This window comes from Bos grunniens, chromosome 8, assembly GCF_055505025.1.
Source record: "Bos grunniens cultivar Pamir isolate PY7600 chromosome 8, Bosgru_T2T1.0, whole genome shotgun sequence".
In the NCBI taxonomy this organism is placed as follows: domain Eukaryota; kingdom Metazoa; phylum Chordata; class Mammalia; order Artiodactyla; family Bovidae; genus Bos; species Bos grunniens.
In genome coordinates this window covers 85,764,372-85,777,296 of record NC_141172.1, presented here as the reverse complement: position 1 = coordinate 85,777,296, position 12,925 = coordinate 85,764,372, and the positions used below count along the sequence as shown (strand labels likewise).

The 12,925-nt window shown below is 43.8% G+C and overlaps 1 protein-coding gene across 4 annotated transcripts in view; it reads right to left on the bottom strand.

Annotated features, from left to right (window-relative positions):
• ROR2 (ROR family WNT receptor 2) overlaps positions 1–12,925 on the bottom strand; it is a 237,504-nt gene that overhangs the window by 42,468 nt on the left and 182,111 nt on the right. The window lies entirely within an intron of this gene.

The following is a 12,925-nucleotide window of genomic DNA, read 5'->3' as shown; positions in this document are numbered from 1 at the left end:
TGGGCAGAGGAGCCTGGTAGGCTGCAGTCCATGGGGTCGCTAAGAGTCAGACACGACTGAGCGACTTTACCTTCACTTCACTTTCAAGTTACCTCTACAAAGGGTATTCTCCCATCAAAATAGCTTCTATTCATTGCTAACCTTACCCCTAACACCACTGGTCTTGGCCTGCTACTATGGCAACATCTTTTTTTTTTACATTAAGATGATTGAAATACATTTTGACATCAGGAATAACAAATGTTACTTTGAGGGGCATATTTCTTAATTTCAAGGCTACTTCTCTTTCAGATTCAATTTAGAATCATCCTGATAACTTGCACTTAAAAATTGGGATGTTGATGGAGAGATAAGTGCATTTATTATGGGAAAACTATTAGATTTCTACATATTGTACAAATTTCCTACTTTTGCTGTAACACATTAGCACAAACTTAGTAGTGTAACACAACACAAATACACTGTCACACAGTTCTGCAGGTCAGAAGTCCAAAAATCAAGGTGTTGGCAGGATGGTATTTCTTCTGCAGGCTCTGGGAGAGTCTTTTCTTTGCCTTTCCCAGCTTTTGGAGGCCACCTGCATGCCCTGGCTCATGGTGCCTTCCTTATATCACTCTAACTTCTGTTTCCATGATCAACATATCTCCAACAAGTGGCTCTGACCTTCCTGTCTTTCTCTTATAAGGACCTCTGTGATTACATTGGGCCATACAGATCATCCAGGATCATTTCCACATCAAAATCCTGAACTTAGTCCCATCTGCACAGTCCCTGTCCTATGAAATAAGGTGACACATTTCCAGGTTCAGGGATTAGGACATGGACATCACTGATAGGTCATTATTCTGTCCCTCAAGTGTATTTTCGGAGAAGGCAATGGCACCCCACTCCAGTACTCTTTCCTGGAAAATCCCATGGATGGAGGAGCCTGGAAGGCTGCAGTTCATGGGGTCGCTGAGGGTCGGACACAACTGAGCGACTTCACTTTCACTTTTCACTTTCATGCATTGGAGAAGGCAATGGCAACCCACTCCAGTGTTCTTGCCTGGAGAATCCCAGGGATGGGGGAGCCTGGTGGGCTGCCGTCTATGGGGTCGCACAGGGTCAGACATGACTGAAGCGACTTAGCAGCAGCAGCAGCAAGTGTATTTTTCTTTTACCTTGCCACTTGACTGAACTACCTTAGTTATGATAGTTTCTGAGTTGATTGTCTTGGATTTTCTTTGAAGATATCATTTTCTTCAAAGAACAATAATACAGCCTTTTAGCTTCCAAAATTCATACTGCTCATATCTCCTCTTGCTTCCTATTCAATATTAATGATTTCTGAGCTAACAATTTTAACACTGAAATGTTGCAGAGAAAAATACATATATTAACACACTAGCATGCATGTACACAACATCAAGATTTTATGCAAACATTTTACCATATTTGACTTTGTTGTTGTTGTTGTTGTTCAGTCACTAAGTCATGCCTGACTCTTTGCAACCCATGAACTGCAGCACGCCAGGCTTCTCTGTTCATCCCTATCTCCCTGAATTTGCTCAAACTCATGTCCATTGAGTCAGTGATGCCATCCAATCACCTCATCCTCTGTTGCCCCCTTCTCCTCTTGCCCTCAATTTTTCCCAGCATCAGGGTCTTTTCCAATGAGTCAGTTCTTCACATCAGGTGGCCAAAGTATTGGAGCTTCAGCTTCAGCATCAGTCCTTCCAATGAATATTCAGGACTGATTTCCTTTAGAATGGACTGGTTGGATCTCCTTGCAGTCCAAGGGACTCTCAAGAGTCTTCTCCAACACCACAGTTCAAAAGCCATCAATTCTTTGGCGCTCAGCCTTCTTTATAGTCCAACTCCCACATCCATACATGACTACTGGAAAAATCATAGCTTTGACTATATGGACCTTTGTTAAAGTGATGTCTCTCCTTTTTGATACACTGTCTAGGCTTGTCACAGCCATTCTTCCAAGGAGCAAGTGTCTTTTAATTTCGTGGCTGCAGTCACCATCCACATTGATTTTGGAGCCCAAGAAAATGAAATCTGACACTGTTTCTGTATTTTCCCCATCTATTTGCCATGAAGTGATAGGACTGGATGCCATGATCTTAGTTTTTAAATGTTGACTCACAGTAATTAAAAACATAAGACATTCTGAATTGTAACTAAAGCACACCCTTCCCTTATTTCTCCAGAGAATGAGTATGTACTATTCCAATGCATATTTATATTTTATATTTATAGAATTTCCCCTGAAAGACCTTCTTTGCTATTTTTTTTTTACTCAAAGTCAGCTTGGGGTTTCTCTGTTGATGCAGTTCATTTGTTTAATTACTTCATAATATTCTACTGTAAAAGAATCCACAATTTCTTTATCCTTTTCCCAATTCAGGGGCAATAATTTGTTTCTACATTTTTGCCAGTGCAGACAGTGTATAATGATGACCTGTATATATCTCCTTCTGTGCATGTATGGGAGTAACCTTGCAAGCACCCAACCACATGCATTAGTGATAAGCCATAGGCCTTGAAGTCTTTCATTTATCTATGTCTTAAAAGTGCTTGAAACCATTTGTACTCCACTAAAAGTGAGTTAAAGTATTTCCCCTGTAACTTTGCCAGCATTTGGGTTTTTTTGCGGGGGGGTGTGGGTTAAAATATTTGCCAATATGATGGACATGAAATAGTACTACTGTTTTAGGTTGCACCTTAAGAATTCCTCATGAGCTCAAGAGTCCTTAGGAAGGTTTACTGGCCCTTGAGCCTCTCCTACTGTAATTATCTATTCAAATCTTTATATTTTTAACTTCTACAGTTGATAAATTTTCTATCTTTCTCTTTTCTAATATATGCATTAAGTGAGAAATTTCCCAAGGGTTAGCCATCAAATAAGTTAATTTATTTAATCTCCATATGGTCGGTCAGACTCCACTTCTCTTATAATTTATAAATTTTTGGCTATGAGTTACTAAAGGTATGCTTTAATGATACTGCTGTCACAAAACATAGTCGTGTGATGATAATTCTTTGATACCACTGTGATTTGCTTTACGGTCTAGTACAGTCAGTTCCTGAAATGCTCCACATTGATTGGCAAGAATGTATTTTCTCTAATTGTTCAGTGCAGGGGCTTATATGTGCCCAAAAGATTAAACTTGTCAGTTTGTTGCTCAAATTTTTAAAAATGCTTAGTTTCAATCAGTGTGTGATCATGCATTTGTGTGTGGTCTGTCATGTTTGACTCTTTGTGACCCTAAGGACTGTAGCCCAGCAGTCTCTGTCTATTGGACTTCCCAGGCAAGAATACGGGAGTGTGTTGTTATTTCCTTCTCCAGGGAATCTGCCTAATCCAGGGATCCAACTTGTGTCTCCTGCATTTCCTGCATTGCAGGCAGATTCTTTACTTGCTAGGTCATCAGGAAACCTTTAGTTTCAATGAGATACATGCTAACTGATACTGTATATGTCAAATAGACATTATTAATTCTGTGAGGTTGAGTTTGTATATTGGAACCTATGTTCCTGGGTGCAATAAACTTCAAATTTATTACATCATCTAGTCTTTATATCACTATTTAAGGCTTTTGTGTCTAAAAAACCATTTTGTCGGATGTTAATATAGTTACCTCAGAGTATTTTTGGTTAATGTAGTTCTACTCTGTATTTTTAACTTTTAATGATTTTTATGATTATACACTAGACATGAGGGCTTCCCAGATGGCTCAATGGGTAAAGAATCCACCTGCAATGCAGGAGATGCTGGTTGGATCCCTGAGTCGGGAAGATTCCGTGGAGGAAGGCATGCCAACCCACCCCAGTCTTCTTGCCTGGAGAATCCCATGGACAAAGGAGTCTGGCGGGCTACAGTCCACAGGATTGCAAAAAGTCAGACACTACGGAAGCAACTGGGCATGCGCTAGACATGAATTTTGTAAATAACATATAATTTAACATGCTAATTTAAAAGTCTATATGTGTTAACCTATGAGATTGTTAACTGAAAGATCTTATTTTAAAAGTGTTAATTTTGCTTTTTAATTCTTCCTTCCTATTTTCTTCTGTTTTTCTCCCTTTATTCTCCCTTTACTTATTCAAAAGTTACACTTAAGTAGTTAGCTTTATTACTTTTTATAGGCATACCTAATTTGGCAAAGTTTCCCAAATACAATGAAATACAAGCACCTTGAAATGCTGTGAGCTGCAAACACCACCCCAACCACCAGAGCTTTGAATTATTGCTTCCCAATGTTTAGTTACACTCCATTTGTAAGCTCCTAGTGGTCCTTATTGGAGAAGGCAATGGCACCCCACTCCAGTACTGTTGCCTGGGAAATCCCATGGATGGAGGAGCCTGGCAGGCTGCAGTCCATGGGGTCGCACAGAGTTGGACATGACTGAAGCGACTTCACTTTCACTTTCCACTTTCATGCATTGGAGAAGGAAATGGCAACCCACTCCAGTGTTCTTGCCTGGAGAATCCCATGGACAGAGAAGCCTGGTAGGCTGCAGTCCATGGGGTCGCACAGAGTCGGACATGACTGAAGCGACTTAGCAGCAGCAGTGGTCCTTATTACAGATGATTTTCAATAACAAAATTTATTTAGATTTGCCAACTTGGTTAACAAGTTCTTCCCTTGCCAACACTGCCTGCATCTCATTCCTTTCCCCCAGGTTCAACTGAGCTCTTCCTGATTCACATTTGCTCTTTGTGTAAAAAAAAGGTTGTAAACACTCTTGGTCATGGTCTAAAATTACCTGTTGCTTTCACACTTGAATGCCAGTATAGCTGGGTACAGAATTCTAGACTGACGATTACACCACTATCCTCTGTCTTTTGTGGTTTTGTTACAAGTCTTACCATGCCTTTGCGGATAATCCGACCTCTCCCCTCTTTGGCTGCTTTTCCTATTTCCCTTGTCTTTGCCATTCCAAAGTATCACTAGCTATGAACTTATTTTTATTTTAGCCTCAACAGGCCTCAGTGCTATACCCAACATCTGAAGATTCATGCCTTCCATGAATTATGTAAAATCCTCCATCAGTATGTCATGAAATACTGTTTCTCCCTTCCCCCTTTATTTCTCCTTTGAAATCTCCTTCTAGATATATGCTGAACTTCCTTATAAGAGCCTTCCCTGCTTTTCTACTTCTACATTCCCTATCTTTTTATAATCGTTAGCTCTGTGCCATCTACTACTATCCATCAAATTTCTTATTTTATCTACTACACTTTTCATTTCCAGAAGGTCTCTTTGGTTCCATTTCAAACCCACCACTGCTTTTTCTTCCTTTACCTTTAATCCTTTCAGCTTCATTGTTTACTAACTCATCACTCATCCTGGGCCTCTCTGAGTGTACTTTGTAATTTTTCACTGCAGGGCTGGTTTTTCTGTGGGAATCCCTTGAGGACTGGGTTCCTGAAATAGGCAGTGCCAAGTTTTTATGTTAATTCTTGGGCTCTTGATCCTTCCACAACACTCTGGTAATGTAAATTTAGTTTCCTGAGGTGCAGGTCCAAGTCTGATTTCTCATGGGAAAGCCTCCTGTTTGTCCCATCTGGAGTCAGGCTTGAGGCAAGCCCTCTCCTCACCTTCCTGGGCTAATAAATGAAAATCTCTTCCACTGTCCATGGAATTCTCCAGGCAAGAATACTGGAGTGGGTAGCCATTCCTTTCTCCAGGGGATCTTCCCAACCCAGGGATTGAACCTGGGTCTCCCACATTACAGCAGATTCTTTATCATCTGAGCCACCAAGGAAGCCCATATTAAGATACAAGGAATGTAAATTCCTTCATTTCCTAAAACCAAACTTGATTTTTGTCTCAACCCCTTACTTTTCCTGTTTGAAGGAAATGTAATCCATCCAATTCCAGTGAAATCAGTAACTTTAGCATATTTAGTTATTTCATGTAATCTCAAAATCAGGATTTTCTACTTCTGCATATTTGCTCTAGTGTAAGCTCTTTCAGCATCAAAGCATGAAAGGATTTGATGTGTCTGCAGTTGTCTTTTGCCCGTACCAGCTTTTGCTAAGGTGTCCTTGTCTTATTGGTACCCCTCTACTCCAGAGTCCATGGATGCATCCACATCTGCCCACGGCCACATGGTGACACTGCCTCTCACTGTTGGAGAGCTCACGTCATAAATAGCATGACATCTGCAGAATCCAACTCTTTATCTCACATAAACCTTTTCCCATGAAAACTGGGCCATTCCCTAAGGCTGCAAACAGAATGGAACACCTCAGCGGTTCCTTCCTCAGCAGCCCAGAACTGTCACAGTTCTGTTTCCTTCCTAATCCTGGCTCCTGGGCGTTTCTCCAACTCTCTTGCAAGTTCATCTAATCATTTACATCTTCGATGAATATTTTACTGAGCACTTGTATGTAATGTAAGTGGGAGGGTGGCCAAATAAATTTGGTCCACCGTTACAACCATCATTCATTCACTGGAGGCCAAAATGAAAACAGAATGAAAGTTCTCAGAAGACTAAGCACAATACTACTTTTTCTCTTGGTGGTTAACTCCCAGCCAGCCACTTCATCTCTCGGTTTCATTTCCTTTATGTGTGAAATATGGTATTTGTCCTGGCTATTGCTAAGCCCTCCTCTAGTTCACAAGGGCTTCCTCAAGAGCTGCTCCAAACCTCTCCAGCTGCCACTGAACAGGCTGGGAGGAGCTAGCACCTGTGACTGAGAATCCAGCTAAGTTGGATCTGGCCAGTCCTCCTCAGCATTAAAAGAGGAGAAGTCTTCCGTTTTGATTATCCAAAAGGGTTTCCCCTTCCTCACAGCAGGTCACTTCAACAACTGATGCTAATGAATTCCATCTCCCTGGTGCCCAGGTCAGCTCTCTGCTCACCCCTAAACTCTGCACAGTGAGCTCAATCCAAGCATGAAAACACACTAAAGGCAGAGGTAACAGGAGAACTCATTTCCAGAGGACACTACTCCTGACCTCACAGTCAGATCAGTGATGAATGATTTTTTTACCCCAACTGACCATCCACGTAGTCACCAATGTGGTTAAATGACTAAAGTGTCTGAGGATCTGCCTGTTTACCAGGTCACACTGGCTGGCCTGGGGAGGAGATAAGGAAAGCCATGTGTACCAGGGTTACAAGGTCACAGGGCTTTGACTGGTGGGAAATAAAACAACCTGCCTGGAAGGGCAGGTGACGAGGGGACCCTGAGAGCTGCATGGAGGATATAAAGCTGCTTTTCCCAGAAGGAAGTATTTATAGGCCAATAAATCAGTCAGGGGCAGTGGCAGGGGCCACTCCCACTTAGACGCTCCCATTGAGTTGTCTAGTGGTCTACATGGAACCAGTTGCAGAAAGGGTGGGAGGAGGAGCTTACCAGGGTCAGAGGAGGGTGTAAGACTAGAAAGAATGAGAATCAGAGACAATGAGAAAAATGGGGAAATGAAATTTAAAGGACCTGAGAAATGGAGAAAAGTATGTAAGAGTCTTTGGAGGAGAAGAGGGTATTGTGGGGTGAACTGTGTTCCTCCAGTGAGATAGTGGCAAACTGTGAATGTGACCTTACTTGGAAATCGAGTCATTGCAGAAATAATCAAATTAAGATGAGGACATAGGGATGGGCCTTAATCAAATGTCTAGTATTCTTTAGAGGGGGAGATTTGACTACAGACACAGAAAAGATCACATGAAAACAGGCAGATACTGGAATGATGTGGCCCCACGCCCAGGAACTGCATGGACTGCCAGCAAAACAGAAGCTCAGAGAGATGTGGATGGCTTCTCCCACAGAGCCTCCCAAAGGCACGAACCCTGCCAAAACCTTGACTTTGGACTTCTGGCCTCCACAACCACGAGGACAAATTTCTGTTGTTTATGGAACTCAGTTTGTGGTACTTTGTAATGACAGTCCTTGGAAACGACTATAGTGGGTTTGAAGAAGAAAAGTAAGAGAGAGAAGGAGGGAGGCCTTTGGACAAACAGGGTCACACTGGGTTGCTATAGTCCATGGGGTCGCAAAGAGTCAGACACACTGAGCGGCTGAACAACACACGTAGCACATCCTCTTAAAGGGACAGGGACACAGATGCGCACACACACACACACACACACACACACACCCCCACCCCCCCCACACACACACACAGATGGTCGGGCACAAGAAGACAGAGCTAGACCCAGAAAACCAGATGACACGGGTAGACTCAGAGAGAGAAGCACACACAAAAACACAGGCAACTGGGAGTACACACAAGCTGCTGACTTCTCAGTGGCGGGGTTCTGGGGGATTCATACAGACAGAAACGCACACACAGATGCACACACCTGGGACACACGTTAGACAAGCACACAAGAACAAGGCCAGTGCAGTTTGGTGTTCAAACCCAGTGGGCTGAGAAAGGGCGACTGCCTGTCTGTCACCTTCAGTAGGGACAACAATGGACAGTCCAGCCAGGCACTGGCCACTGGTTACCATGACTCCATCCCAGCTGAGGGGCAGGTCGCAGCAGTTATCCTGAAACAGTGAGAGGGTACACTGAGAAGGAGAAGGAGAAGCAGAGACGAAGGCTTGGAGGCCCACACTGGCCTCACCACTCTGAGAAGCAGGCTGCATCCCTGCCCTCCCACAGAGAGGGCTCTCATATGTGTATATGAGGTCCTATGCTACCCAATCCACTCTGCATAGGACTTGTTCACTTTGAAATCTCTCATCTGTACGTTTGGGCTTTCTCCCAACAATGTTCAGTTTGTTCAGATCCTGGGCAGCCCAATGGGCTCAGAAAATTCTGGCTGCAGGAGGATCAAGGGAGCTCAATGATCAGCCTTCACCTGGAGAGTGGCCAGGGCTCAGAGCCCAGAAACTCACATTAAATTTGTCCAAGGAAGTGGTGCAACATTGGACACTCTCTGCTTACCGTCTAGGGGAGCCCCAGATTTCCATGACCAGCCGGGGGCCACTCAGAGGGGAGGTGCAGGGGCCCAGCTCACAGCTTGAGCTTGGCCTGAAGTTCCCAGCCACAGACCTAAGCTACTGCAAATAGAGTGCGGTTTTCAAGTTTACCCATCAGCCTTGGAGACCCTCACTCTCCATAAACTCCAGGAAACAATCACACACATGCTCACACACACTCACACATGCACCAAGAGTCCCAGAATAAACCAGAAATGCACCCAACACATATGCTAATCAATCCCTGCATCCTAGGTGGATCAGGCACCCAAGAAACAGATATCAGGCATGGTCTCCATGCCAACAGGGTGAACTCTGCTGATGGCTTTGTTTTCTCTGTCCCAGGAAGTTTCAGTTCAGCACCACAACATAACATGTCACAAATAGCAGGGGGCAGCCTGGTGAGTAAGGCATCAACTCCTGCCCTGTGATTTAGAACGCCCTTGAGATCACCTCTAATTGCAACACAGCTTCAAGTGCAGAGAGTCAGGAATTCCCCTTCTGGTTTCAGCCAGGATGATGAGCACTCTTCTCCTAGGCAGGAGACACAAGCAAGCGGGTCTATTTTTGGAGGACGCAAGATGAACAAGAGGAGCACCACCAGCTCAGGCTCTCAGAAATGATCCTCTGCCCACACACATTCCAAAGTACTGATTTTACAAAACCAGTTACATATGCATTTAAAATACAGCCTTGGAACAAAAGAGCAAATGGTTTCTAGGCCAAATGAACACTTTTGTAAGTACAATAATAATAAATAGTGTATCTAATATGGTAAAGAATATAAAACTCCTGTTAAATACTATTACCAGAGTCCTAAGGCCAGCTTCAGTCCTAACGATGACAGTACTTTGGCATACAGAAATTTCAGGCAAACGTTTCAGCTGCAAATCACGCCTTTTGTATTGTTTTTCCTTCTATATCGGCTCTGGGATCTCCCTCTCTGAATACCAACCACCAATTATATGTTAAGTGCTCAATCCTGGCCCAGTACATCTGAACTCAAATGCTTTTTAAGCTTGTAACTAATTCTTAGATTCTGTTTCGCTCAGTGACAGACTGCCCGCTAGCCATTTTCACCTGCCTGCAGTTTTACAGATGCATGGGCATCATAAACGGTAACTGGATTAAAGAAATAGCTCATACAGTCCATTCAACTATATTACTTTTTATATATGATTTAAGCCAAATGTGGCCAAGGAGTAATGCTCCCTGAAGCTCTTTAAACAAAAAAAAAGTGTGTGGATTAATAAGTCTGGCATTGCCAAGCCAGTTCCTTCCATCATTGAGGGTGTGAGGAGGAGGCCAGGGGAGAATAAAGCAAGAGTGGGGCAAGTCCCTTTTTGGGCAAGAGCCGTGAGGGCAGGACCCCTGTGATGGATCTGAGTCTCTATAATACTAGATTGTGAGCTCAATCACACTTGTGAAAAATGACTTCAGAATCTAACCACCAAAAACTACCTTTCTTCCTAAGAAATCTATCCTAAGGCCCAGCATGGTACACAAATTTCCAGAGCCCAGATCTTGGTCGCCATGGAGATACATCCCTACCTAGCCAAAAAAGGCCCTCTCCTCCAAACATCCTGACTCTGTGCAAGGTCACAGTGACCACAGTAGGACTGCGAGGGGGTCAATGTGAGGAAACTAACCTATATATTTACTGCATAAGATACGAAAGGGGAAAATTATTATCAAGGAGCCTCCACACACAAGGCACCACCAACAGCAAGTTGATCCACACACCCTGTTTATTCATTTGCTTTATAATTTTTCTTGGACCGTAGTTGACTTACAATGTTATGTTAGTTTCTGCTTGACAGCAAAGTGAATCAGTTATACATCTATATGTATCCATTCTTTTTTAGATTCTTTCCTCACATAGGTCATTACAGAATATTGAGTGGAATTCCCCATGCTATACAGTGGGTCCTTATTAGTTATCTATTTTACATATAGTAGTGTGTATATATCAATCCCATTCTCCCAATTTATCCCTCCTGCCCCCTTCCTTTCTGGTAACCAAACATTTGCTTTCCACATCTATGACTCTATTTCTGTGAATTTAAACAACTATTCTGAGGCCAGAATGTGGAAGTTCCTTGTGTGATCCCAAGAGGTTCTTTCAGGACACAGAGGGACATCTATTCCACTCAGCTGAGACTGGTGGACTTGAGTCATTTCTACTCAGTCTCCAGGAGACCCAGCCTTGGGCGCGTGGAGGTGAACACATTCCTGAGGGGACACAGGGACCCTCAACATGCAGGGGGCTGAGAAATTTCTGGATGTCTGGGCTCTGAATAATGCTTACAAAAAGAAGCTAAACAGAAATAAAGTAGCTGTTTTAACAGTTAATTATTATACACTGAACTGCGTGCCCGCAAATTTTACATGTTGAAGCCTTAAGCACTTGTGTGGTAGTGGTGCCTCATTTGAAGGTGAGACCTTTGGGAAGTAATTAGGGTTAGATGAGGTCATGAGGGTGGGATCCCTATAATGGGATTCGAGTCTTTATAAGACAAGAAGAGACCAGAGCCCACTCTCTCTCTCCCTGTGAAGACACAGCAAAACCACACTGTCTACAAACCCAGCATGCCACTAGGACCCCAGCAATGCTAGCGCCTTGATTTCAGACTTCCAGTCTTCAGGGCCGTGAGGAGTAAACGTCTACCGATTAAGCCACCCAGCCTGTGGTGTTCTGTTGTGGCAGCCTGGGCTGACTGAGGCAATATGGTGACAGGGGATGAAGGGAGCAAAGCACCACATCATCAAGTGACTGGGCTGCATTACAAGAAATGGTGTCTACTGATTTTCAAATCTAAGATGCCTACAAAGTGTGCCAAGTGAGCAGTGATCTTGGCAGTGACCTCTGGGAAAGACTGGAGCAAGAAGACAAATAACCTGCTCTCTGGTGACCTGTGGAGGAGGGCCACTTGCCCACCTGAGGCACTCCCTAGTCTGGACAATTACATCTGGAGAATAGCCCGAGAAGACCTTGTCAGCAGGAGACCTCATGGCCAAGTCAGGAGTCCAGGTCCTAGGGCCCTTCAATCTCCTTCTTCCCTTCAATCTCCTTCTTCCCTTCAGTGGCCATCTGCCTACCCCTGCCCTCTCATCTCCCACCCACCCACCAGCTTCTGACAAGCTCCACCCAGCTTTCAAAACTGCTTCAGGAGGCATGCCACTGCACCTGATACCAAGCAGGACCCTGTGGAACTCCTGGGCACAAAAACCTTTCTGTATGCCCCCATTTCTTGATTACAGGAAACAGGTTTCATTTAGCCTTCATGATGGGGCTTCCCTTGTGGCTCAGCGGTAAAGAATCTGCCTGCCAATGCAGGAAACACAGGTTCGATCCCTGGGTTGGGAAGATCCCCTGGAGAAGGAAATAGCAACCCAATCCAGTATTCTTGCCTGGGAAATCTCATGTACAGAGGAGCATGGCGGCTACAGTCCATGGGGTCACAAAACAGGTGGACAGGACTTAGCGACTAAAAAACAAGAGTAGCCTTCATAACTTTGCCTGAGTTCCAATGGGCAGGTTCAAACAGTTGCTAATCAGGGAAGGGAGGAGATGCAGAGACAAAGGAGGAGCTGTCAAAAAAACAAAACAACACAACAATAGTGCAACTTTGGAGTAGGGTCATTGTTCCTCCTCAAGTGGTACACATAATAATATCTCTGAGCTGTTATGCAGATATTGAAATCCCTACCAGGTAGGAGAAGTTAACAGAATGCTGCTCACAATCTTACAGATCTTAGATCAGTTGGAACCAGAAGATTGACGGTGCTGACTCCTACTTACCTCACCACCAATCAATCAGAAGAATGCCCACAAGCTGATCACTCCCTTTTTGAACCATGAAGTTCTTTGAACCAGAAATTCCTATAGAACTTCTCACTTCCCACTCCAGGTTGGGACATGTAGTCTTGAGGACATTAGCCTGCTGTGGCCCCCTTTGCCTGGCAAAGCAATAAAGTTATTCTTATCTACTT